We start from the raw sequence: 27,482 nt of genomic DNA on the forward strand, positions 1-27,482 counted from the left end.
TTAGCATAGTTGTCTTGCTATATACTGGGGTGCTAAGTTGGAACCTGCTAGAAGAATTGTCAGCATGGAGCTCATGTGAGTTTCCTCCAGGTCCCCCTGTTTCCTCTTATTGCAAATATATTTCGATAACTTGAATGCTCACCTATGAATCGTCCCTAGTATGGTGCTGAGACAGGGAATGTAGATCGTGAGACTGAGGAGAGTGGTGACAATGTGTGTTGTGCTGTGAAATATGTTGACACTGTTTGAGTAATGGGAATAAAAAAATCAAGGTGACTACAGTACCTCTTGCTTCTGAGCAGATAGGTCTACTTATCTCACTTGAGAAATCTGCCAAGAGGTTCTAGCTGTAGACATTTAGCTCTGATAGTTACTTTAGAAGAGCAATATTCACTCATCGTCAAAAAAAAATCAAGCACCTAGGAGGAGTTTCCAACTGAACAAGTGACTGGCAGCATAAGCGGATGTAGACAACAACACTTTATTGCCCCATCACAATAACAGCGACGTTTCGGCCGTAATGGCCTTCCTCAAGTTTGAGGAATAAAGTTTTTGTTGTCTACATCCGCTTATGCTGCCAGTCACTTGTTCAGTTGGATGATCTATTTACTGGAACTTATCTGGTTTGAGTTCCTTCTCTGGCTTTTGCATGACCCAGCCTGACCCAGAGTGGGATTACGTCTGTGCTGCTAGTTGGACTCTGCATATTCTGCACCTAGGAGGAGTTGTCAGAATCGAATGAAACATTTGTGATTGTAACGTTGATGTAAGTAAGCGATTACAATATCAGAGCAAAAAGATAAATTTTTTGTAAAATCTGGACACTTGAAAGAAAACTTTAGTACCCTGTTTACCGCCTCTAGCTTGGATGCAATACGGGCGGGCATGAAGGCATACAGGTTCCATATGTTATCCTGTAGCATATCAGACCACATTTGCTGTAACGGAGCCTCTAGATTGTACAAACTTGTAGGCTGTCAAAGTTGGCGTCCCAAATGTTCCCATACATTTTCTATTGGCAATAAATCTGGCAACCAGGCAGGCCACGGAAGTGTGGCAATGTTGTGGGGACTCCTGTGACTCCCTTGTGTGTGGCCGAGCATTATCCTGCTGGAAGCCTCTTGGAATCCGCCATGAGAGGAACACATGTGGCTGCAGGATGTCCTGAACATATCGCTGAGCTGTCATCGTCCTTTGTACCACCACTAAATGTGACCAACTGTCCTATTCGATGGGTCCCCCCAGGCCATCACACAAGCAGTGGGGGCAGTGTGATTCTCCACAGCAAAAGTAGGATTGAGGTGCCCACTCCTAGGTCTCCAAATCTCTTTGATTGCGTGGTAGATTCATGTCTTGTGGTCAACAAACTCTACACAAGTGGGACAAGAGGTCACTGCACACAAGTAGCCTCTGAAGGCCTTTTTATAGCCCAAGGATGGAACCACTTTTAGGGCCTCAAGAGGCAAGACCGTTCATCTAATCACACCACAACTCCAATCATTTGCATATCTCCATGAGATGTAACTGCATGCCGAGTTTTGCTGCAAAACAATAATTCCTTCTAGGTGCTTGATTTTTTTTTGACAGAGTCTATTAATGAAGAGCAGGCTGCGAGATCTCAGGACAATACAGGATGTGCCTTGGTGTGTAGTATCCTAATGCAATTACGTTTTTACAAATACATTTACAGATGCACATTTTCTTAGGGCTTAAACTAATCCTTCGTTTGAGTAATTGTTATTGAAAATGCATTAGCTTAAACAAACAGTGTGTGCTGTATTTAAGCACTGCAAGACATAATCTCTTAAACAATGTAAATATTTTACTAAAGAATTGCTTGCGTTAGCAATTTTTCATATGCAGTGAGATGTTAGATGTCGACTACAAATGTGCCGTAAGAGGAAAAATAAGTGAAATTCTTTTCTTGTTGGATTAAGTGGATAATTGTGGAGCCAAAACTGTTAGAGATAATGGTAGATATTTTTTCATGCATGTGGAACTAATAAGGTTTCAATAAAGAGTCCAGTTGGAGTGCACGGTTATTTTCCAGACTTTGTTCCATCCATACAGTGTGATCCTTTTGCCCAAAATAGGTATGAAGTATTGTCCTTCAATACCAGCTATTCATTATCGTATCGGTATCTTAAATTACAAGATTCTGTTTTTCAGCAGTTCCTTTAACACTGAAAGTGAAGTTAAGTTTGGTAGATATTTCCACACTTAATAATACTACTAATAATCCTTGTGGTAGATGTCATTTTTGTGCTGCTTACTTTTATAACCCAAGAACAATAGAGTACTGTATCAATGTATGACTATTCGCCCATTGTGGAGTTGTGTTGTCATATAATTATTTAAAGGGGTTTTCCTACAACTTAAAATTCCTTCATAACCACTCTGTACTTCCTAGTTGCTGCTAACCAGGACATGTGACTGCTGCAGCCACTGGCTTAAGAAGGTCACTGCACTGGCTGATGATTGGCTGCAGAAGACACATGTCCTAGTCAGCAGCAACCAGGAAGGACAGAGGTTGTGAAGCAATTTAAGTAATCGCAAAACCCCTTTAACCTCTATCCTCCATGTAAAGGGGCTCACAGAGGGAAGGCTTTCCCTTTGACTGACGGCCATTGGCCCTCCACCATGTAAACACGGAGGGCCGAAGGGTTGCCATGGCCTGTGATCACTTTGAATAGCGATAATGCATTGCAGTATAGAAGTACTGCAATGTATCAGAGTATAGGATCGCAGGTTGAAGTCCCCTACAGGGACGGAAAAAGTATAAGAAAAAAAAACTTAAAGTGTAAAAAAATATATATTTTGCATACTTTACCCCCTTTAAAAAAAATAAACCCATGATTGGTATCATCAAATGCATAATAATAACCCATAAAATAAATTAAGCCCTTTTTTTATCCTGCATGGCACACAGTATAAAAAGAAAACTAAACAAAAAAACTGATCCAAAATGCTTTATTTCGCCTCCCAAAAAAAGCAATAAAAGTGATCAAAAACGCCATAAATGGTGCCAATAAAAACTACAGCTTGTCATACAAAAAACAAGCCCTCACAGAGCTCCATCCATATGAAATATAAAAAGTTATGGCATTAAACAGGGTTTTTATTGTGGAAAATTATAAAATAAACCATAACAATTTGGTATTATTATAATTGTACCAACCAGCAGAAAAAAATTATCATGCAATGTAGTCTGCATGAATAGTGATGTAAAAAAAAACAACTGCAGAATTGATATTTTTTCTTAAATTTATAAAAGTTGTTATACATTATATATACCGAGAAATGGTAGCAATAAAAGTTACAGTTCACCACACAAAAAATAGGCCCTTATATGGCCTTGCCTGTGGGGAAAAAAAAGGTATGGCTTTTAAAAAGTGGATATGAAAGTCCCACAAAAATTCTAACATCCTTATGGCCAAAATAGGCTACATCACCAAGGGGTTAAAGACAGAAATTCTTACCTTAATGTCAACATCCATCCTGTAATACCATCTTGCATTTCTGATCTACATATTTTCAATATTCGGTGCTGATTTATTTCTTAATACATCTTTATAGCTGTCAGTTTGGTTTTCCTCATACTTGCAGCTTTTAATATACTGCATATGAGGATATTAACACAGAAGTTTATATGATCCCCTGCATAAATACAGCTCTCAGAAATAACATTCTCGCTGCTTACAACTGTCACTAGAAGGAGCTGAGGAGCTGACTGCGTTGTGTTGTACATTGAACTCCATAATACCATAGTATAGAATAAGCTCCCAAGTTTTCTCTAGTGAGGACTGCAGCCAGCCAGAATGTTATCTTACAAATCTATGCCTATTCAGGGGATTTGGAACTCTAACACCTATAAAGAAATGTTGTTTTTTTTTATGGAATGTCATCATGGTAAAAGGTGGAAGAATTTTGAATAGAAACCTAATTTCACCATTTTTTTACACTTTTCATGTGTGTTTTTTAATATTTACTAGATTTTATTTTTTTAAAAATGTACTATATACACTCGAGTATTAGACGGCCTGAGTATAAGCAGAGTCAATAAGTTTTACCACAAAAAATTGGTAAAACTTATTGACTCGAGTATAAGCCTAGCTATACTCGAGTATATAGTAGGTAAAAAAAAAAAACCTCAATACTCACCTATCAGCCGGCGTCTGTGTCCCCGGCGCGATGTCGTCCTCGGCGGTGTGGCCAGCTGCTGCAGTCTTCTCCCCGCTGTCTTCTCCCTGGCCTGCTTTTGAAATCCCTGCTGTCATCGCTGTGATTGTATCAAGCGCCAGCCAATCACAACCGGCGCTCGATAATCACAGCCATTCAGAATGACATCACTGAATGGCTGGGATTGGTTTATCAAGCGCCGGCTGAGATTGGCCGTTGCTCGATCCAATCACAGCGCCGATGGCTGGGATTTCAAAAGCAAGCCGGGGAGAAGACTGCAGCAGCTGGCCGCACCGCCGGGGACATGGACGCTGGCTGATAGGTGAGTATTGAGGGTTTTTTTTTTTACGTCACTCGAGTATAAGCCGAGGGAGTTTTTCAGAACATTTTTTGTGCTGAAAAACTCGGCTTATACTCAAGTATATACGGTATATGTTGGTGTGTATTGTATTTTTTGCAACTTTATTAACTTTCGAGACGTTTTAAAATACTTCCTAACATATTTTTGTATGGCATTAGATTATTGCTGGTGCAGATAAAATGCACTGACATCTATTCCAGCATACCTAACATATGTTCTAACCAGCCATATTATTGGACAGCTACAGGGTACTTGTTAGGCCTGTAGCTGCCTCAGATCCTGGGCAGCGGATGCTGGATCACAAAACAGGCTCTGTGCTAACCCTTGTGAGAGAGTTTGTTTGACTCCTAATTCAATAACCTACTAGAGAGAGCCAAGACAGGAAGAAAATGTTTCCACAGTTCTTTTTCCCCTAGTGGTCATAGGATTTTTCTTAATCAGCAAAGATTCATGGAAGATATACAAGATCGGAGAAATAGATGGAAATTTTCCTAGAAAAAAAAAAATCCAATGGGTTGCTGTTCAACTCACAAAAAAAAGGTTTTTTTGTCACTAACTCTCTCCCATGATATCCCCAGATATGTAACAACACTTTTGGCTGATATTCAGTGGTCTTCCATGATCATGTCATGGATGGCTTTCACATTTGCAGGCAAGGAGATGGAGATGGGCCTTCTACTGGGTTTCTCACTTTCAACACTAAAATGGCCAGTTTTAAATTTTACAACCCAACGTTTTACTGTTGCATGTTAAGGGCCACTGTCACCCAAAGTTTGTGACATTCCATCATGGATCTGCTTTGCACCTTTCCCTTGGAGAAACAGGAACTTGATTATGGTCGAATGCTCTTCCACACTGACCATCTTTGGAGATGCTGCCATGTTCACTTTGGACCCTAAAAAAAAAAAGTAAAGTTAACATCATAGGTAGTTGATTTTTGCGGCATTGAATATAGGCAAATAGACAAGTATACCCTACAATTTACAGCTTCCTAGCTCAATTTTTTTTCTGGGTAAGGCTCAATACTTATCAGCACCCCTTCGTAGAACTTGTAAAAGTTCTCCTGCTTGAGTCTCTGTAATTCACTGCCAGAGAGGGAAGGAGCTTTTTATCCAGGTTCTAGTTTCAACCATTAGAGTGTTTTTGTTTTTTTTATTTAAATGCTCTAGAGATACACATTTTGCAGAAAGGTACTGAAAAGGAAGTTTCACCATGGCTACTTTCATGAAAACTGTTAAATATAAAACTGAGTTTGCTGCCCATTGCTGGATGGGCAGGGCTGTACTGATAGTTGTGGGGTTAGTGAGGGAGCCATTTGTTGTTTGCCTGCCAGAGACAGGTTTTATATGAACTTAAGTGAGAAGGAAGAGGCGGAATATTTGATCTCCTGGGACTCGTATAAGAGCATTCTTGATATATTTCTCACAGTTTTGGTTGCAATATACAGTAAAACAAGATATGATCCTGGGAGAGGCGAAGAGCACGAGAGGAATAGCTGAGAATGTTCTGTTTGTTTTTTCCATATTTAGTATTATTATCGTAACGTATGAGTAACGCTTCTCAGATTTACTCTGTCTTCTGTTTCAGACTATCAGGTTTTTGAATGGCATGCTTCGTACTCAAGATATGTAATAATTGGTCTACATTTCTCTTGCATTCAGAACATATGTACTTTATACCATATCGCTAGATATGAATGTTCCATGCTGGAAAGAATAATGTATACATTTATGTAACACATCTATTGTATAAAAGGCTAAAACCGCTATTTCAACTTATATTAAAAGAAGCTGAAATTAGGACTGTCATGTCATAAATGGATTATCATCTTGTCAGATAGTGGTACTCTGATTGCTATAGTTAGAAATCTTCTAGTCTCTTGTTTCCATTTTCCCTGCACGTTTCAATGGTACCTCTGAGACCCTAAACAGTAGTTTGGACTTGTTCTACAAACTAAAAGCAGCTGTTCATTTAAAAGGCGTTCTTATGTTACTGCTTTCTGTTCAGTGTGGAAAGTCCATTTACGTTTTCCAATGCATTTCAACTTATTCACCTTTAGCAATGTTATATTTTCATCCAGCCTTGTATCAAGTGAAAGAAAAACAAGTGTGGAGAGGTAAATAGGAAGGTGCTGGATGGCGTGTATATCTCACTCAGACACTTGGCTTGGGTGGGGTAGAGTTCCAGTCCAGGACTTTCTTGCGGGTCTCGGTGAGCTCAGCTGAAAACATTGAGCAAATTACTGGGACATAAAAGACTGCAAGGCCATACAGCCGGGGTCAGAGACTAGAAATTAGTGCTACAACTGTAGGCTCCTGATTAGTGATGAGCGAGCATACTCACTAAGGGCAATTACTCGAGCGAGCATTGTCCTTAGCGAGTACCTGCCCGCTCGGAAGAAAAAATTCGGGTGCGGGCGGGGAGCAGCGCGGGAGAGCGGGGGACAACGGAGGTGAGATCTCTCTCTCCCTCTTTTCACTCTCGCTCCCCACTGCTCACTCCCACAACTCCTCTCTCCCGCGCTGGCACCCGAATCTTTTCTTCCAAGCGGGCAGGTACTCGTTAAGGACAATACTCGCTCGAGTAATTGCCCTTAGCGAGTATGCTCGCTCATCTCTACTCCTGATCAACGTTTGCTGCAAGCCAGTCTTGGGTATGAAGAACCTAAGGTATAGCTGACGCCTTGCCAAGTTACGGTTTATTTTGTGTTCCACCAGCTCAAGGGCCGCAAGTGGCTGCTGTCTCATTGTGTTACCTTGTTTATTAATGGAAGTAAGAAAAATAAAGGCAACTTGAACTTTTATCTGGGCTGATTGAGCCTCTGTAACATCACCAACCCCACTTTTTATGCAGACATTGCTACACAAGGCAAAACCTGAAATTGAAGATAAAGAAATTCAACAGAAGCAGAAAGAATGCAATTGCCCAGTACAGAACTGGCAGAAAACATGCCTTCACAGTTTGGTTTTCTCTTTGATTCAAGTGGTATGTCAGAAGGGAGCATGCTGTACAGATCTCAAAATCTGTTTTGGCCGATCCGGCCTCCTCTTTCCCTTTCATTGGTCTTGCCTCCCATTGTGAGTTTAACTTTTTCTTCATCAGTATACGCGTACTCCCATTGAGAAACGTTTGTGCGCACATCCACTGAAGAGAAAGTCGCGCTCACAGATGTAGCGCTTACTTCCAGGGGTGAAAGTAAAGGAACAGGGAGCCGGGTCCAGGGGTGATTATGAGGGTAAGTAAGAGAAGTATACCCTCAGACTTTACGTTCCTTGTCTTATAAGCACTATAACTTAGTTTATGATGCCTTTTGGACATGACAGGTCCCCTTTAACATAGTGCCCTCAAAGACAGTAGGAAACTCAACCTCTTGGAAAACTCAAGTGGGGAAAGAGCAGTCATGGTCCAAACAGAATTGAAATTCTGAATGTGTCTTGGCTTTACAAATTGTCAGTTGCATGCAGTCACAGAAACTAGCATTGGTAGAGGAAAACATTTATTTGGTCACATTAGGCACATTGGACTCAAACATTAAAGTTGTCTGGGAAATAATTTTTTTTTAAAAGTGTGAGGAAACCGTACGTGCATTACTAAAAAATTGATTCCTAAATACCTTTAATTATTTGTAACCACTCATTCCATATAGAGGGCAATGATTAAGGTAAGTAAAGTGGCCACCATTACATTAGTAACCAAAAAAACATGTCAAACTCCTGCAACAAGACAAGCTTCTTGAGGACAGAGAGTTGAATTCCTACATACGTAATCTATCCTCCCACCTGTCACTAATCATTCAGTGTCTGTGTAACCCGTCTGGTAATGAGAAGAACAGAGTATAACGTATGGCTGTTACAACCGAGATAACATCTCAGCTGTGTCTGCAAGCCATCAGGGAACGGAGGTTTCACAGCTGAAGCATCAGGCAGGACGGAGGAAATGCAGGCTGTTGTGGGGAATGTAGTCTTCTAATGGAGCAGCAGCATAAAAACAGACATTATTGTAATACAACAGAATCAATAGTAACAAAGTGAAAAAAAGAGCAAGAAATACATATAATGTTTATAAATTTCAGTTTCTTGAACTGCCATTCGATTTCCTTTTATTGCCTTGAAGAAACCCTCCAGGCTCCTCCTTACTAAGGCTCAATCCCGCCAGTGTGCGGAGAAGTTACTTGACAATCTTTTTTTCTCACTTTTAGTCTGTATTTTATAATCCGTTTTCCATTACTGTAATAGAAATCTGACCTCCCTACCCTGTCTTTCTGATGATCCTGAGCACAGGCGTAACTTGAAGTTCTTGGGCCCCAATGAAAAACCTGTAACAGGGCCCCCAACTGTTATGCTTTATTCATAGCACTGGACTCCCTATATGGAGAAGAGGCCTTATGGGCCCCCTAAGGCTCCTGGGCCCGAATGCAACCACATCCTCTGCATCCCCTATAGTTATGCCCCTGATGCTGGGATAGACTTGTGTTTGTACACAGAAACCAATTAGAGGAGACGGAATTGCAAGGGGAGAAGAAGGCAGCAGTGTGCCCCAATGATGAAATGAGGAGCGTCTTCCTGAACCAATTATCTCAGACCTCAGACTCCCTATAGACACTTTAGATAAGCTCAAAATTTCGACCGAAAGTGAGCGATAATTGTTACATGTAGACGTTGGCAGTCGTGCACTATTCATTCACTTGTCGTTTAGTACTGGTTCTTAGCCGGCATAAAAATAGTCGACAGGCAGTTCAAAATTAGTTCCATTTGAATAGGAATTATTCAGTCTTTTGAGCGGCTTGACAACTTGAGAAGAATAAACAATGTACTCATTGTGTTTGACTTGTATACATAATGAATACATTGTTTACTTATACCAGGAGAAGACATTGGAATCCTGCAGGCTAGATAATCCCTCAAATAAAGGCATGCCTACCTGAGCAAACAACTGATACAGAGTTTACCTCAGCTAATGAGGGAAATAGAGATGATTTCAAGCCATTATCCATATGTGTAATTTTATGCAAAGAAGTTGTTGGGTCGTTTAAGCAATAGTCGTTGCATGTTAATGGGCCTTTAATAGAGCAGCCAAGTAGCAAAATATAAGGAAATAAATACCAAGCATTGAACTCCATTTCACTTTTGGGCTCCTAACTACCATTTTATTATTGATTATTGAATCAGCATTAGTTTATAAAGCCAAATCCAGCAAAAAATATATTATATATAGTGTAAATATGTACACTTCTACTATTCAATCCACTCCTGATTTTCACTTAAAATACAAAAAAAAGATGAAAAGAAGCGATCACATAGCGACATGTGAGTGAATGCTAACAGACAAGATTGCATCAATATGGGATAGTCCTCAGAAAGTACCCAGTAATGGGCACTAATTTACAATACAAAAAGGCAGCAGTAATCTGTCCTGTTCTAATATACATTCCTGGGCATATAATATCTCAGAGACAGTTATCAACCCTTGTGTGCGTCCCTTGGCTGCTCTTTCAGATCAGGGCTGTCAGGGGAACAATTTAGTAACTCATATTCTGGTTTTGGTTAAATTAAAGATGTTATGCATCATTTGACTTGTAAAAACGCAATCCATTATTTTGTGTTTTATTCATGGCAGCTGTGAAATAATCCTACACTTCTTGCATGTGTATTGTGTTTTGTTTTTGGTGCTCAACTATAAAGTGTAATTTCCATGTGATAGAACAACCTTGACATGTTGGAAGAGTTTTCTTCCAGCCAATATTGATTGAGCATGCAGTAAAAACATTGTCAGATTTCCTTAATACTAAACAAAACTTTATGTATTCCAGTAATTGGATCAAGTAAAGTAAAATTAGTTTCATATATATGTTTAACTGTATGTAGCTTGTAGGTAAATTTAAAGACTGCACAGTATCTATTGGAAACAAACCTAAGTGAATTCACAGTATAGTCCTGGAAGGGTGTCATCCATTCTGCATTATATGTATGTACAAGGAAAAGGCAATTGTATCAGGCAAGATGTGCCAATTCAGTACAAATTGACCTGCGAGAAATAGAATGGCTTTGTCATTTTTTTTTTTTTTTTTAACTTTAGTTATGGTTCTGTATGAGCAAGCCTTAAAACCATCCTTTTAATCTAGCTTCTGTTTACCACAGTTTAAACATAGCTGGTTGACTTAATTGACGGGTGTATATTAGAGGTTGTCCTGTCACTGAATAACATGCCTCCTTTAGTGTCTTTCAAGCAGTACTTATCTATTCCCTGCCACCACGATTTAGTGCTGCAGCCCCGCTGTGGTCCCAGTGTTTGTTGTGACAGATGATGTCACTGGAAGTCAAGTGCCCGCTGCAGCCAATTAGAGGCTCCAGCATCAGTGCTCACATCCTGAGAATCATGATGCCAGGAGTTCGAGAATTTGAAACTGCTTTGGTTACCTGACTTCCGTTGACATTATCTGTTAAAACGAATGCCAGGACCACAGCAAGGCTGCAGCGCTGGATCGTGGTGGCAGGGAACAGGTAGGTTCTGCTCTTCTACTTATTTTAGCACAGGGGGTACTAAAGGCGGCATGTTGTCCAGTAACCAGACAGCCCCTTTAACAGTTAATATTGAGGGCCCCCTCCACAGTGGGTTTCAGAGGAAACCTAGAGTTTAAAAAGGGGACTATCTCTAAGTACTTGTCCAAATCGGTGTAATTTTTCGGTCCCTAGACCTTGCTATAAATCAGGCTGAATGCACTAGGGTGTATTTGCATTGCGGAATCTGGAGCCGGCTTCTGCCTATGGATTCCGCAGCAAATACTGCCCATAGACATGCTATTAAAAACCGCTTTTCCCTGTCCATGTGCGGAAATCAATCACAATTTTACGCTCATGGAGGGAAAATCGCAGCGTATTCTATTCCAGCGCGGATGGCTTCCATTGAAGTAAATGGAAGCCGTCCGATCCACGGCCCTTCCACAGTAGCGCTGACACGGCATTATTTGCACTGCACATGTGCGTCTACGTGTCGGCCGACACATCCGCAGCACAGGTAGCAAGAATCCGGACAGGTATGCGGGGGCACCAGGTCGGAATCCGCGCCGGGATCCCGCATGCGGAATCAGACCTTGCCGTGTGCATTCGGCCTAAACGAGATCCACTGATTTACCTGCTCCACAACTAGTCAAATTGTATTTGTTTTATAGTGTCCTGTCTTAGTCATTTTCCACAGGATGTTTATCAGCCTGAATGCCCCTACAAACGCTCGCTCAGCTGACAACTGTGTGAAAGCATGAACGGTCAGATGACGAATGAGTAAATGCTTGTTCATCGGCTCATTGTGGTGTTAGGTGTTACTAAAAGTTCTCACTGGCCCACTGGCCGGCTCCCTTTGTGTGCAGTCAATTACTGACAGCTGTATGGGGATATACGATTGTGTTAATGATCACTCGTCCCCATAACAGATAATGTGCCAGTGTGCATGAAGGTAAGAAATGCTGACCAACATGCTCATTGTCAGTCATTGGTTATTGGCACGGGCAAATTATCTTCACGTGTAAAAGCAGCCTTACTTTAGAAGTGTGTGCTTGTGTGCCTCTTGTAGGGAATTTGCTTATAATTGCTGTTAGGACAGTTACAGTGTGCAGAAAAATAGCTACCGTGTTTCCCAGAAAATAAAACAGTGTCTTATATTAATATTTGTTCAAAAAGGTTAAACTTTTTTACATGTATAGCTGCCTGGACACTATTTAAATTGACTTTTTAAATTAACTGTTAGCAGGGCTTAATTTTGGAGTAGGGCTTATATTTCAAGCATCCTCAAAAAGCCTGAAAAATCATTTTGCATCCTCAAAAATTCTAGAAAATCATGCTATGTCTTATTTTCAGGGAAACGGTATTAAGTAGCAATTTCCATATTTGTGTGTTAGTAGTTGTCACCATGTTATTCTTCCGGCATCACCTGCTTCCTAGCCTTTATAAACCATTGTGTTTCCTCAAATTTAATGTATTGTTTCTTTCCTTTTTTTTGGCTAGTTAGAATATATTCAAAACATTTTTAAAAAGACTGCCCTAAATATTCCTTTCCTTACATGATTCTTCTTCCATTTGACAGTAAACCATGGCTTGCTGTAAAACATGGCATTACTTCTGATGGAAATCATTATCATTACATAAATGTAACCAAATACCTAAATGGCAATCCATATTTGCCATGGCCCCTCTCCATTCCAAAATGTTTGTACTTTCAAAAACTCCACATGTAAAGCCAATTAAAAATTGTACCATAAATGTCACAGCTGCCTAAATAGCCCACGGCGCAGATTGCAGATTCATGCCGGTCATTAAGAGGTTCTATCATTTCTAATTTAATTTCAGGATTTCCAGGCTTTATTTTAATTCTGCATGGACTTTGAGTTTCCAGGTTTCTGTGCCTCGCAGATTCTGCGCTGCTGTGGAAAGGTTATCTCTTATTACGCGTTAGTAATTGAATGAGGGTGAATTGTTTAGCATTTAACCTAGCTGTTGCTAACTGGCTTTAGTGAGGAAAATCCGCAATATCCTGACAGTCCGTGCAAACCCAATCTTACCTTTCTGGCGTTTGGCAGGAATTAATTATTAAGCACAAATGTCAGAGATTTAAATGCAGCGGATATCACCTTCACCTTCTAGGTACAGTGTGTGTGGGAGGACAAGATATTTTATGTTTCAAAGCTGGAAGAACTCTCTGCTTTTCTGCAAAATCTACTCGGTTTGTTGGAAAAAAAAAAGAAAAAGCAAAGGAACATCTGTTTTAAACATAGCAGAGAATTCAAAATGTTAATATTATTCTTGTCAAATTTGGGACATTCAACCATTTCAGTCATGTAACTTTATTTCTCATGGTAGACAAATATTGCATTCTTTATTCCTGGCACTAGACATGATATATCAGGATGATTTGGTTCATATTGCATTTAAAACAACTGCCCAGTTTGGTATTTTATTATCTGGTGTTCTATGTGATGCGTATATAGTGAGATCAGTGGGAAAGCTCCAAGAGGTGTTTAGTCTAATAGTAAAAAGCATCTGGTAACATTTTTACATATATTTGCACAGTTCTTTATGTAAGGGAAGACCACTGTAAATGCCATCTTTCCTGAGCTATATTGACCAACATTTAGAGTTATTCTTTACAGCAGCTTCATGGGCCACTATGGACAGGAACTGCCTATTGACTTGTATGGAAGACTGCTCTAGGCATGTTCTGCAACCCGTGCAGAGGTCATTTTGCAAGGAGTAGTAGGATTTTCCCTAAAAATAAGACCTGCCCAGAAAATAAGCCCTAGCATGATTTTTCAGGATTTTTGAAGATGCAGAATGTTTTTTCAAGATTTTTGAGGAGGCTTGAAATATAAGCTCTACTCCAAAATTGAGCCCTAGTTACAGTTAATGAAAAGGAGAATATAAATAGTGTCCAGGCAGCTATACATGTAAAAAAGTAAAATCTCTTGAAGCAAAAATTAATATAAGACACTGTCTTATTTTTGGAGAAACAGGGTAAGCTGTGACCATCACCTATTGTGAATGGAGAAGACTGTGTTTTTTCCACATAGATTTCACCTTTCATTATAATCTATAGATTGTGATCAAAAATATAAAACACAATCCACCACAAATTCTTTAAAAATATGTTTAACGTAAAAACTTGATTTTTTTTAAAACCGGTCATCTTCTGTTGACACATTCCCTTTAACCCTTTAACACGTCATGATGTACAGTTACATCATGGAGGTTTGTATGAAGCGGGATTGTGGGCTTGATCCTGCTCCATACAATGCGGGTGTTGGCTGTCCTTAACAGCCGACACCTGCCACGCTGATTGTGACTGTTAACCATTTAAATGCCGCTGTCAATTCTGACAGTAGCATTTAAATGATGATTCAAACAATCACCAGTTTAAGTCCCCTCAGAGACTAAAAAATGTAAAAATCAGTACAATTTTTTTTTTTTAAGTTTTATTAGAAAAACTGTATTTGTTAACCCATTAAACATTTAAAAAAGAGCCCTTACACAGTTATATCAACAGGAAAACAAGAGTTGTGGCTGTCAGAAGATGGCAGCAGACAATATATATTGCTGCTTTTTTGCTGCAGTATGTACAATGTAAAAAAACAACCCCTCCCCCCCCCAAGATTGCGGAATTTAAAAAGAATTTTAGTACACTATATAGTACATTAAATAATACCATTGAAAAATATAACTTGTCCTACAAAAACAAGTCCTCAGGCATTGATGGATAAATAAGAGTTATGATTTTTTAAAAGTGGGGAGGAAAAAAACTTTGCCTTAAGGGGTTAAGATTGCGTACGCATGGAGAGTTTATCATAAATCCAAGAAAAATCCACAACTCTCTCCTTCGTTATGCAAACTATTAGTAGAACTATGGAATTGACATGTATAGCAAACACGTTGAGAAAAGTCCTCTTTGACCAAAGTTACGTTTGTTCAATCGCCGCACATAGAGGGGTTTATTCTTTCTCTGTGCAGCAACAGTTCCTGTGTGACTAAAATACATGCTATACATGTCAGTTGCTTGTTTCTACTATTTCATAATTTGCATCACCAAAGAGAGTGCTGTGAGTTTACAAGCATAATGTACTGTTTTCTTATTCAGATGCTTCTGTAGCCTTTTATAGCTTCATGCATCTCTCTAACCAGTCTTCTGAAAGCTGCTTCCATGGAGGCAAGGGTTACACTAATCTTTCTAGAGAACAGATTTTTCAGTAACCAGGTTTTGCGTGCCTTTATTTAATGGGCAAAGCACCCGTGAAATCCACACTTCCAATTTCAAATCCATAGTTGAAACCCTTTTGTCAGTTATCTCTTAGCAAAGTCATTAACACAGAGGTTCACTTTTGCTCCCTGCAAATTGCATCTTTACTCAATGTGCTCAATAAAAGAAATGTATATTACAGCGATTTGTGTGATATTAGTTTACATTCTCTACGTCATAGTTATAAACAAATACAATCAGACAGCAATTATAACAAATAAATAATGAAATCCAGGTCATTCTAAGTGCTTCACAATGTACTATTTTTTTTTTCTTGCAATTATGTTCATATAAACACTAAAATCCTTAACTCCACAAGTGGTGACTGCAGGTAGCCAGAAAGTTATCATTAGTTATGCTAATTATATTCCAAAAACTAGAAACCATATAGAACAAATACGGTTTAAATACAGAGTTCCTTTTTATTCCACTAAATATACTACTAAACATATTAATTAGAGATGAGCGAGTATACTCGCTAAGGCACATTACTCGAGCGAGTAGTGGCTTAGCCGAGTATCTCCCCGCTCGTCTCTAAAGATTCGCGGGTCGGCAGGGGGCGGGGAGCTGCGGGGGAGAGCAGGGAGGAACGGAGGGGGGGAGATCTCTCTCCCTCCCTCCCCCCTGCTCACCGCGGGAACTCACCTCTCACCCGCGCCGGCAGCCGAATCTTTAGAGACGAGCGGGCAGGTACTCGAATAAGGCACTACTCGCTCGAGTAGTTTGCCTTAGCGAGTATGCTCGCTCATCTCTAATATTAATCTAAAAAAATATACAATCCTTTCAAAATGTGTAACTTCTGTGCACAGTATGTGTTGATGGCATAAGTTTAACATTTGTATTCCGTTTTAGGAAGGATTTATTAATCTTATTTGAACTTTGATGGACAATTTTTGTTTTCCACATTTATACTAAAATTATTACTCTTGTTCTAAACATTACGAAGGCTTCAATTTTAAACCAAATGTAAAGCATAGCTTTGGTTAATAGCATTCCTCATTTAATTTTAGCTGCAGTTTATCGCCATGAGAAATTGGATGAAAAGTAGAAAAAGAATTTTGTGTACTCGTATCTGAAAGCTGCACAAATGACTCAGAACATCTATACTAGTTATAAGGGTATGTGGCAAAGTGGAGGAAACCTAAGAGCATAATGTCTCCTCCACTATAATGGTCCCATAATCTTCTGCTATTCCTGTTCCTCATCTATTATTCATTTGGAGCAGTTCATGAGATGTAAAAATATAGAATTTGGTCCATGTAATGAAAAAAAAAATCCATTATGGCTTAGGAACATTATTTTCTACTTTATGCTGAAACATTGCTTTTGATATAGCTCTGGAAAACTAAGCCAAATGCTAACGCCCTAGATAGTCATTTTGCTTGTTGCCTATATTATGTGCATTGCTGCAGAATTGTTTGTCCTCTGACCTATGTCTAGTACATTATGGAGGTCCTCTATTGTGCTTGTTACTTTGTACACTGGAAGTTTAATTTTATTCTATTAACATAAATCCATTTAGTCGAAGTACTAGTAATTTGTTTCTCACAGTCAGACTTGTATCTAATTTACAAATGCAGAATAGCCAAGAAAATATGCAATACATGCTGTGTCGCTAATGTGACATAAATTAATATAAGCAATTTATTCAAATGCTGGTTTGCATCTCAATATAGAAATTTAATGCCCATAATTAATCTGCATTATACTTGCCCACATTTGTGTTGCATATATTAAAGTAATCACCAGATAATGCTCATTTTACTATTGTCCGAGTTACAGTGAACTTTTTTAGCAAAGTGATCTAATGAGTATGAGAACAACTTGATGGTCCCCTAGCAGCAGATCTTAATGAAAGATGCCTTAGGCATGTTTGTTCCCATGGGAGATAAGCTGCTGCCAGAAGTTTGGCATTGGCTTTCCTCTCTTCCCATCACAATAATCATCCATGTTGTACTGCATGCCGTTGAACAAGCGTTTAGTTGACCGCTATCTAATATATGGCCAACTTTGCAGTTACACAAGAATAAGGCAACATAAGAGTGAGGTAATAGGTGGTATTGGGGATTGAAATTATGCTTTATGACGACATTCAATCCCAGAGATTGCTGATTACTAGATTTTTTTATTTTGCCTCTAGTCTAGCTGTATGCCGCTTGCACCGAACTCCGACTACTTTTTACCACATCTCTGACTTATGCTTCCAGTACTGCACCTGGTCTGCTACTTGATTAGTCTTGCCTAATAATATCAGAATTAGGATGGTTTTAGCCACTAGATTTTGAATCTGCTTTCTGCACACATTAACACTGATGTAGTGATACGAAATATATATATGCAATATACAGTACATTTTTAAATTATGGGATTGAGATAGTTTCAGCTTTCTCTAAATGACTGGATTTAACAGATATTGTTTCGTTAATTAAAGCTTAAACAAGTGTCATATCTCTTTTTCTTACATTTTCAACCGCTAGACAATCATATATATATATATATATAAATTAATATAATATACACCGTGATGATTGATTGGTTATGTGCGTATGGACTTGTTTATATATGGAGTTAGGGTGCCTGTATACTCTACAGCTGGTCTGTTGCTCCACTCCATCCGCATGCAGATCACTGGTAATTGCTGGCTGGCACCTGGATCTAGTAAGTTCAGGTGCCAGCTGTCAATTCCAGGTGCCACCCAACAATTACCGGTAGTAGTTATCCACCTAGGGTTCGAGCGAATCAACTTCCGCCTGTATGGGCACCCTTGATGGATTTCTTATTTATACATATGTGAATATTTTCATTTCATTTTTTTTCAAAAAGAAATAAATGATCAGACTCTTGTAATATCCCTCCAACAAATCTACTGTATATTTATTTTATTAGAGCGGTTTTCCAGCGGTCAAAAATTTCTGGAATTTGCGTATTTGCTAAAATAACAAATTTGTTCACATACTGTACCAACATGTGACAGCTGCAGCAGTGTTGTCATCCATTAGCAGTGCTGTAAACGGAGATGAGCAGGGGAGCATGGGATTGAGTGTGGTGGGGTATTAGCGTATTGGTATGATTGAGCAAGTCGTGCAGGAAAATGGACTATACCAGTAATGTTGATGAAAACCTATATAGAAAAGGTAATGCAATAGGGCATATTTCCTTACATTTTAAATAAGGTTGATCTGCAATATAAACTTGAACTCTGCTTAGTGAAGAATAGATTTAAAATTTCAGAATATGGCAATATTGGCCGAATCCAAGGGGAATACTAGAAACAGCTTTGTGTGCAATGGTCTGAAGGCAGCCAGCCTGGTGTTCAGAGCATTGGACATTTATAATGAGAAAACTTCATGCTTTTGTTGGAAAGCTGGAATGATTGAATCTAGAAGTATTTGAAGATTGGCTGCTGCTAAAATACAGCCAAACATTCATTGCTCAGTATTGACACAGAATAATGCTAGCTATCTGCAAGCCTAAGTTAATTAAATCTTGGAAGGTCCTTTGGGTGGCTAGCACTGCCTGGTGTAGTGTTTGGAGGAGAATCATGTGTGTCACACACAAATGAAATCTGCACATGCAGATTTAACTTGCAAGACATTTTCCATAGCATATTTATATTTCCAGCAGTACAGAAGCAATGTAATACACAGTTTATAGAGCCAGGACTGCGTTATTATTGATACTTTATATCTTATCTGCAAATGTCTATCGCACTAATACTGGACTGTCATTACATGGACTTCTGAGTTTAACGAATGGAGGCTACAGGATATATTTTCAGTTATGTTCACAATAAACATGCACCTACTGCAATTATATACTCCACATCTGTCTTTTAAGAGATTTATTTCTCAGATTAAGGCCGCATGCACATGGCAGGTCTAGATTCTGGTAGCAGAATCCCGCACCGAATCCGGACCTGACTGTAGCTGGTGACGCCACATACCTGTATTTCTTCTTCTCTATATGTACTGCAGATGGTCCGGCCGTCACACTGCTTCACATGCGCAATACAGATTTCCCCACACCGTCGTTAGACAATGACACGTGTCCCATGGCCATTCCAGAATGGCCATGGGTCGGATGGCTTCCATTAACTTCAATTGATTTTGAGCATTGGCATGAAAAGTACATGTTGGCCAGCGGGATATCGGGCTGAGTTTTTTGGCCGAATATCGCGCTCACCCGTGTGAATTATCCTAAGGCTGGGCTGATACCATTGTGTTTATCTTGCTTGAAAGAATAATATGCAGCAACACAATAAGACTGTTAGTTGAATAAAACTTTAAAGCTGTTTTTCGAGCATTTACTATTGATGACCTATCTCTGAATAGATCATCAATAGTTGATCAGTGGGTCGAGCGCTTGGGATCCCCGCAGATCAGATGTTCCTCCTGCCTGCTTTCAGTGCAGCAGGGCTGGACGAGTAATAGAAGACATTGCTCCCATTGATTTCAATGGTAGCGAAGCCTTTCTAGTACACTTCTGGCTCTGACTTTGATGCATCGTCTGCCCCTGCTGCAGTGACAGTGGACCAGAGGATCAACGGGCTGGCTGGGATCTCAAGCACCGTGGTCTCTTCAATGAACTGATGAATGGGGCACTCTAGCGGCAGGCCTCTATCAACCTGATATTGATGACCTACCCTGAGATTAAGTGATCAATATCTTCATCCCTAAAGACCACTTTAAGTCCACATGGGACGGAATCACAACGTATTTTTCAGTGAACTTACACTGGAAAACTCCAGCAGCAGAGTACACTTCAAACCAAGTACACATGCAGTGGAAATTTTCTATATCCTATCAAAAAGCATAATTTTGCTGTAGATTTTTTTTTCTATTTAATTCAATGGGAAGGAGAAATCTGCAATTCTCATGTTGTGGATTTTGCTGTGGGTCTACAGCAAAATCTGCAAATGAGGATTTTAAACTAATCTGCTTTTCTTTAGCTTCTGCTGGATAATACACAAAGGCAAATCTGGACAAAAACATAATTTGGTGCAGATTTTTGCAAGCTTTGATGTGGAAATTTTCCACAGAAAATCCAACCTACTTGAACCTGACCTATATCCAAGTGACAGTTAGTTATTTTTCTCGAAGCAAATTTATGCAGATATTCAGTTTTATGCAATATTGTTTTTTAATTTTATAAAAAACCTTCACCATGATGGATCCTCTTGGTAATTCCAGTTATAAGTAAGGCTGCCTGTACAGTGTACAGCCTTACGGTTTAAACTGGCTGTTTGTTCTGACCAGTATAGTGGATCCGTTTCAAAGGACATCTGATGGATTCCATTGACATCTGATGAGGTCTACCATATTTCTATTGGAGTTCTGAGGTTTTTGATTGTAAGAATATAACTGCAAACTAATTTTGTTCTTGCTTCAAAACACCATTGCTCAGGAAACTGCATCTGTGTGAACAGAGACTAACTCTAATAACACTGGGAGGGTTTTATTGCGCAAATTAATTAAATGTGCTGAAAGTTAGTGGCCATTTATGTGTTCTCGGTCTCATCCAATTCTCCTATTACATATAAGAAAATCTGGATTAGGCGATTCAGGAGGAACGTTTAGCAGTTTTCTTGTACGCACCAGTTAAAATTTTATTGAATGTTGTAACAAAAAGTTTGCTCACTTTGAGTAATAAAATAGAAATTATTGTGATTGATGAATTTCACTTTAACCCTTAACTAGCCTATATCCCCTCTTACTTCAATTAAAAATTGAATTCCAATCTTATGGCCAATGATTTGAAACACACTAATAATAGAGTGATTGATGGTTATTAGAATAAGGATAATATATTATCCTTACACTAATAATAGAGTGTTTGATGGTTATTAGAATAAGGATAATATATTATCTTTATTATTTATATTATTAGGATTTGAAAGGGCAGGTCTAAAAATGTTTTTTCCATGCCTGCCCCCTCACCTGATTGCCTGTCATGCTCTGGAGATCTCCTCTGTATTGCAGCCACTTCCATGCAGTGCAGCCTCCTGTCTGATGCTTATCAAGCACTTTCTTGAGAGTGAGATTACGTTTAAATCAATCCTATGATAAATCAGCACAGCATTACTTAAAGGCTGTACTATTTCTGCCTGCTGAGGGCACAGTTTAATTATCATTACCTTCTATATTTTTCTAAATAAGCTACAGCCCATATGTATATCAGGAGTAGAGATGAATGAGCGTACTCGGTAAGGACAGATACTCGAGCGAGTATCGTCCTTACTAAATACCTGCCCGCAAAGATTCGGGTGCCGGCGGGGGTGAGCACTGTGTTGTGGGAGTGAGCAGGAGGGAGCTGGGGGGAGAGAGAGAGAGAGCGAGAGAGAGATCTCCCTCCCGCTCTCCCCTGCCCCCCACCTGCATTGAATCTTTGCGGGTGAGCAGGCAGGTACTCGGTGAGGACGATACTTGCTCGGTAAGGATGATCTCCTCTATTAAAAATATGTGACAGGAGCCTCTAATCATCATCAGCAGTAACTGTTATATGGGGTAGGATTCATGCATTGGCATAATGCAGACTGAGAAATTAACTAGTTTCAGACAGCATAAACCCAAGTAAATCTGAGTTGGTCAGAATAGAGATCTTATGACCTTCTGAGGAGAAAGGGGCAAGGAGTTTCATATAGAAAGGAATAGCTAGTAGAGATGAGCGAGTATACTCGCTAAGGCACTTTACTCGAGCGAGTAGTGCCTTAGCCGAGTATCTCCCCGCTCGTCTCTAGAGATTTGGGGGCCGCCGCGGGTGACAGGGGAGTTGCGGCGGGGGGGGGGGGGGGAGATCGAGAGAGATCTCCCCTCCGTTCCTCCCCGTCCCCCGCCGGCCCCTGAATCTTTAGAGACGAGCGGGGAGATACTCGGCTAAGGCACTTCTCGCTCGAGTAAAGTGCCTTAGCGAGTATACTCGCTCATCACTAATAGCTAGCCATTTATAACACTAGCTCATTTGGATATACTGAGGGGATAGCTACATAATGAATGAAAATGAAAATGGAGTGGCCCTTTAAAAAAAAATTCTCTACATTTCTTACTTTTGAATGTTGTCATGACTTTACTTTACTTTATTGTTGTTTACAGCATGAGTAATAATGGCAAAGATTTTAGCTTGTTGTGCCACATACCAATCATGGTATTTGTAATTGGAACTTCTCATTTTGCCCATGTATATTTTATTACTAATTTGCGGGAATTCTGATGTTCTTATTCCATTATGAGTAAACTTCTTCTTATAATGAACCCCTCTATGTCGGGCATTTTTAACTTTCCTTCCAACTTGTATGTGTTAGTTTTGTTTGTAGTTTTCTGACTCATAAAATGTGTAATGTATGTGTTGCAGAATATTAAAACCAGGTGGTAAAGTGACACAAGAATATTTTTTCTTGCAAAGTATAATTTTAAAATACCTGTGTATCAAATGGAAAGGGTAGGTGAAGATATATTTAGTGATGACTGATTAATAAAAAAATGTCAAATTATTAGAGCTGATTAATTTTATATCTTTTTTTTTTATAATTTAATTTATTAAGTATAGGGACACTGGAAAATATACTCATTAGAACATATTAATAAGAGGAAACAAAGAGTGCAAGACAAATGACCGTCAAACATGTGAAAACGTGTCAGGCTGTCCTCACACGTGAACTGTAATGTTCTGCAAATGTAGTGTTTTAATCTAGAACATTTTAAAGTTTATATTGATACTTTTGCAAAACTATTAGTCTTGGTTTTCCTTTCTTTCCCTCTACACTACACTAACAATTCGCATAACTGAACAATAACTGTTTGTATTATATTGGTAACATATGAACAATTTGCATTTTTCTATATATCACTCAAGGTCAAAAACAGCACGCTAAGTTTTCAGTTCATCTGTATGAATAACTGGCATACAATACTTTGCAAAGAATAAGAGTTCTAAATTGGTTGTGGGATTAATTCTATAAAAAAAAGAGAAGTTCAGTCCAACAAGGACATTTACGATGCCTTTATGCCAGAAAACTGGCATAGAAAAGTTGCACAATTTTGCTACCTCTCTGTATTCTGCACCAGCCACGCTACTTCTGTAAAAAGTGGACAGCGGTTGTCGGGAGGACCTGGTGTACAATTCTGTGTCAGCGCACGGAGTTGAGAGTATGTGCCTAATACATGAAGGTGTGTGGGCTCTTTATGTATTAAAACTTTTCACTGGGGCACAAGAATCAACTAGATCACTTATAGATATTTTCACTGTAAGGATTCTGTAACTCTAAAATATAACCTTTATTGAAATTATAATCTAAAATCCTTTATTAAAAACACACGAACAAGGTGCCTCAACAAAGAGACCAGATAGAGAACAGCAGGATTCAAGACCTATATTCAGCCTGAGGACCTTCTAGTCAAATATCCTAGTGGCTATAGTGATAGGATGCCACATATATTAGAAGGGTGTTTGGGGGAACCAGTGGGTGTGGCTGTTGCCTTTATAAGATCTAACGTTACACAGAACAGGTCATTAGCCACTAGCCTACCACTGAGGCTAGTGATGCTACCTGTTTGTTATTTTGTTCCTGATAGGGATTGGGGTGGGGGTTGGGCATTTTAAGTAGAAGCTTCAGCCTTTGAGTATTTAAACTGCTCCTCATACTCTATCTGCTTAGAAAGCAATATCAAGCTAGTCTTTTGGGTAGGAAGGTGATTGAATCATCTTCCACTCTTCCACTATCTAGAAGGGTTCCTGATGAAACTACCTTACGGTAGTGGAAACGCGTTGAACTTAGGAATTATTTTTTAGTGTCCATTTTAGTGGAAATTTCTGCGTCTAAAAATATCCATTATAAAGCAGTATAGATACAGTATTTAGGACTGTACCATTCAGCAAATACCCTTCTAATATATGTGGCACCCTATCGCTATAGCCACTAGGATATTTGACTAGAAGGTCCTCAGGCTGAATATAGGTCTCGAATCCTGCTGTTCTCTATCTGGTCTCTTTGTTGAGGCACCTTGTTAGTGTGTTTTTAATAAAGGATTTTAGATTATAATTTCAATAAAGGTTATATTTTAGAGTTACAGAATCCTTACAGTGAAAAGCTCTTTACATTTTAGGTGCATCATGCTCTGGGAAAGTTATACTAAGAATAGCGTTGGAAATTGTAGTAAGTTTCTCGCTAAGTGTTATATACCTTTCTTTTCCCAGTAATATTCTACTGTTAAATTTTATTATTAAGTGTGTCATGTTACATACTTTATATATACACTACCAGTCAAAAGTTTTAGAACGCATCAATTTTTCCAATTACTTTTTACATTACCGTGCACTCTCAAACTCTATTAACTGGGGGAAAATCTCTTCCATTGCATCGTAGAGGCGTCTAGTGGTCAACAAGCTCTACACAAGCAGAAAAAAGGTCACTACACACAAGTAGCCTCTGAGAGTTTTTTTATTGGCTATGGGCATAACCACATTTATAGAGATGAGCGAACGTACTCGATAAGGCCGATTTCGCAATCGAGCACCGCGATTTTCGAGTACTTCACTACTCGGGTGAAAAGTACTCGGGGGCGCTGTGGGTGAGCGGGGGGTTGCAGAGGGGAGTGGGGGGGAGAGGGAGAGAGAGAGCTCCCACCTGTTCCGCGCTGCTACCCCCCGCTCCACCGCGCCCCGCCCCCTGGCGATCCCCAAATCTTTTCACCCGAGTAGTGAAGTACTCGAAAATCACGGTGCTCGATTGCGAAATCTGCCTTACCGAGTACGTTCGCTCATCTCTACACATTTAGGGTCTCAGATGGCAAGACCGTTCATCTAACCACACCACAACTCGAATCATTTGCATATCTGCCTGAGATGTAACTGCATGATAAGTTTTGCAAGAAAGCAACGACTTCTTCTAGGTGCTTGATCTTTTTTTTTCTTGTGTATGTATATGTATAAATACATAATTGAGAAATATTGTGTTAACCATTTAGAAATCACTGCCACTATTTATTTTTACAGATCACACATTCTTTTTAGGTTTTGACAACTGTGTTTTTATTACAATATTTTTCATGTAAATGAAAGATCTACAAATTGAGAACTGAAAAGAAAATGGTGGAGGTACAAAACTTCATATGATAAGTAAAAATATAACAGACATTTAATTCTAAATATTATGAGAGGAAGCTTAGAATAGTAAAACAAAAATCACATAGTAATCAAATTTTAGTGCATCAATCCAAAGTATGGATGAGTATAGCAATAATGGGACAGACCACTAAGCAAACCACACAAAGACAACACATAGGGAGAGAATACCATCTGCAGTGCTGGTTTCATTTGAAAGTTTATGGGGTTGGCCACTTTCCACTTATTTTTACAGAGGTGCAGGAACAACATTTTATTGATTGGTGGAATCAATGCCTTTTGCCAATATAGCACCAATGTTACCCCCCCCCCCCCCTACCTTCTTCAGCAGAGCCTAATTTACTGCCAGCACAGTGCTGCCCCCTAACATGACCACTGATGGTGAGGCACGTGACCTGACTTATCAGCCTCCTTTGAATATCTCTGCACACAACATTGCGCATGTGTTGCTTTCTAATGCCATGTGCAGCATTATTCAATGGAGCTCACTGATGGGTGTACCCTATCATCAGCGGCAATATTATAGATGGGAGTGCAGTGCCTGCAGTGAATGTGAATATTAATGTTGTGCTGCCTAAAGCCATTCATTCCACCTGGCAATATAATGTTGTTCCTGCTCCTCGGTAAAAATAAGAAAGTGGCCAACCGCTGTAAGATTTTGGGCTATAGAATAAAAATCAAAAGTTTTTGAACTAGTTCTGACAATCGTTTAAAGTCCTGAAATATCACATGCGTTCTTGACGGTGAAAGGGAACAAAGATTAATTCTAGAGAAATCTTCTTGTGTTTCTTGTTTGGATTGGTTTAGGTTGTGTATGTGCCTAGAAGGAGATGGCTCACGTGTGCCATTAAGTCATATCTTAAGTATTCTTAATTTTAATAACACTTGTACTGATAAGTTCTGATGAGGCATTTGGTTATAAATTGTCCTAGTTGACAGCTTTGATTCTACTTAAAGTATTTGTATGTTGTTAACTGCACCTGTTAACCAACATCTTGGCTTCTATCAGAATGTGTTTGCATATGATGCGGCTGGTTTTGATTTATCTGAAAGACTGACAGGATATAACTGTTCCTAAACTCCTCTGAGCAGTTCTGGATGAAATTCATGGAGCGAGTGGTGGTGTATTCAGCTTGATACAGAATTATTTTCTCTGAAGCTCAGTCAAAAGTTACATAATCCAATAATATAACATTTACTCATTGATTAAGAAATTCAATGTGGGATGTTCTTTGTACCGAAGATCATATTTTGTTTTAGTTTCAAACAATAATTTTAAAAACTCATCTTGGATAATACTGAAGGAGTGCTCAAAGTTTTTTTTTTGCCTTGTGTAAAGTAAGGGCTTTAACTAGTTCATAACTTCTTATAGGTTATAAATGTCCAGGTAGGTGGCTAATGTCTGATAAGGAAAGGGGTAAAGCTTCTGGTCAGGAAGTGGCTAAACATCCCCCAGTCTGTATTTACTGCTATTGTTTGTAGTTACGTGTTCCTGACTTCCTAAATTTGTATTGCTTCTATTGAGAAAACTATAGAAGGTAGTAAGTAAAGCATAATATACAGTCACTATAGAACCTATACGTTGTATTAATGATCTGACAAAAAGTGACTAAACGTTTGTTTTTTACATAAATGTATAATACAAGTGAAGCTAAGAAATTTGTAGTTTCTTAGCTTCACTTGTATATTTTAGTACAAAAAAGTTCCCTTTCTCCATTTTTGAGACACTTCTCTCCCCCCCCCCCATCCCCTCCTGCACCGATCACTCACTTTGAAATTACAGATTTAGTCCGTACACTGAGGGATCATATTACAGGCAGATTTAAGACTGGACAGTATTGGCCTACAATTGAAATCTCACTATTTTTCTAAACTTTTCTCAATTTTAATCAGTTTGTTTGTTTGTTTTTACAATTTTGCTAAACAATCTCAGTTTGGAGCCTCCAGAAAAAATCCTACACAAAATGAATGCAAATGCTGCACTGTTTTGTCCAGGAAAATGCCAGATGGCATGCGGTCCGTTGGACACAGTTCCTGACCTTCATGTACC

At 39.1% G+C, this 27,482-nt stretch overlaps 1 protein-coding gene across 1 annotated transcript in view; it reads left to right on the forward strand.

Annotated features, from left to right (window-relative positions):
* The window catches only part of BCKDHB (branched chain keto acid dehydrogenase E1 subunit beta), a 201,515-nt gene that overhangs the window by 163,920 nt on the left and 10,113 nt on the right, over positions 1-27,482 (forward strand). The window lies entirely within an intron of this gene.

This window comes from Eleutherodactylus coqui, chromosome 1 (genome assembly GCF_035609145.1).
Source record: "Eleutherodactylus coqui strain aEleCoq1 chromosome 1, aEleCoq1.hap1, whole genome shotgun sequence".
Taxonomy (NCBI): domain Eukaryota; kingdom Metazoa; phylum Chordata; class Amphibia; order Anura; family Eleutherodactylidae; genus Eleutherodactylus; species Eleutherodactylus coqui.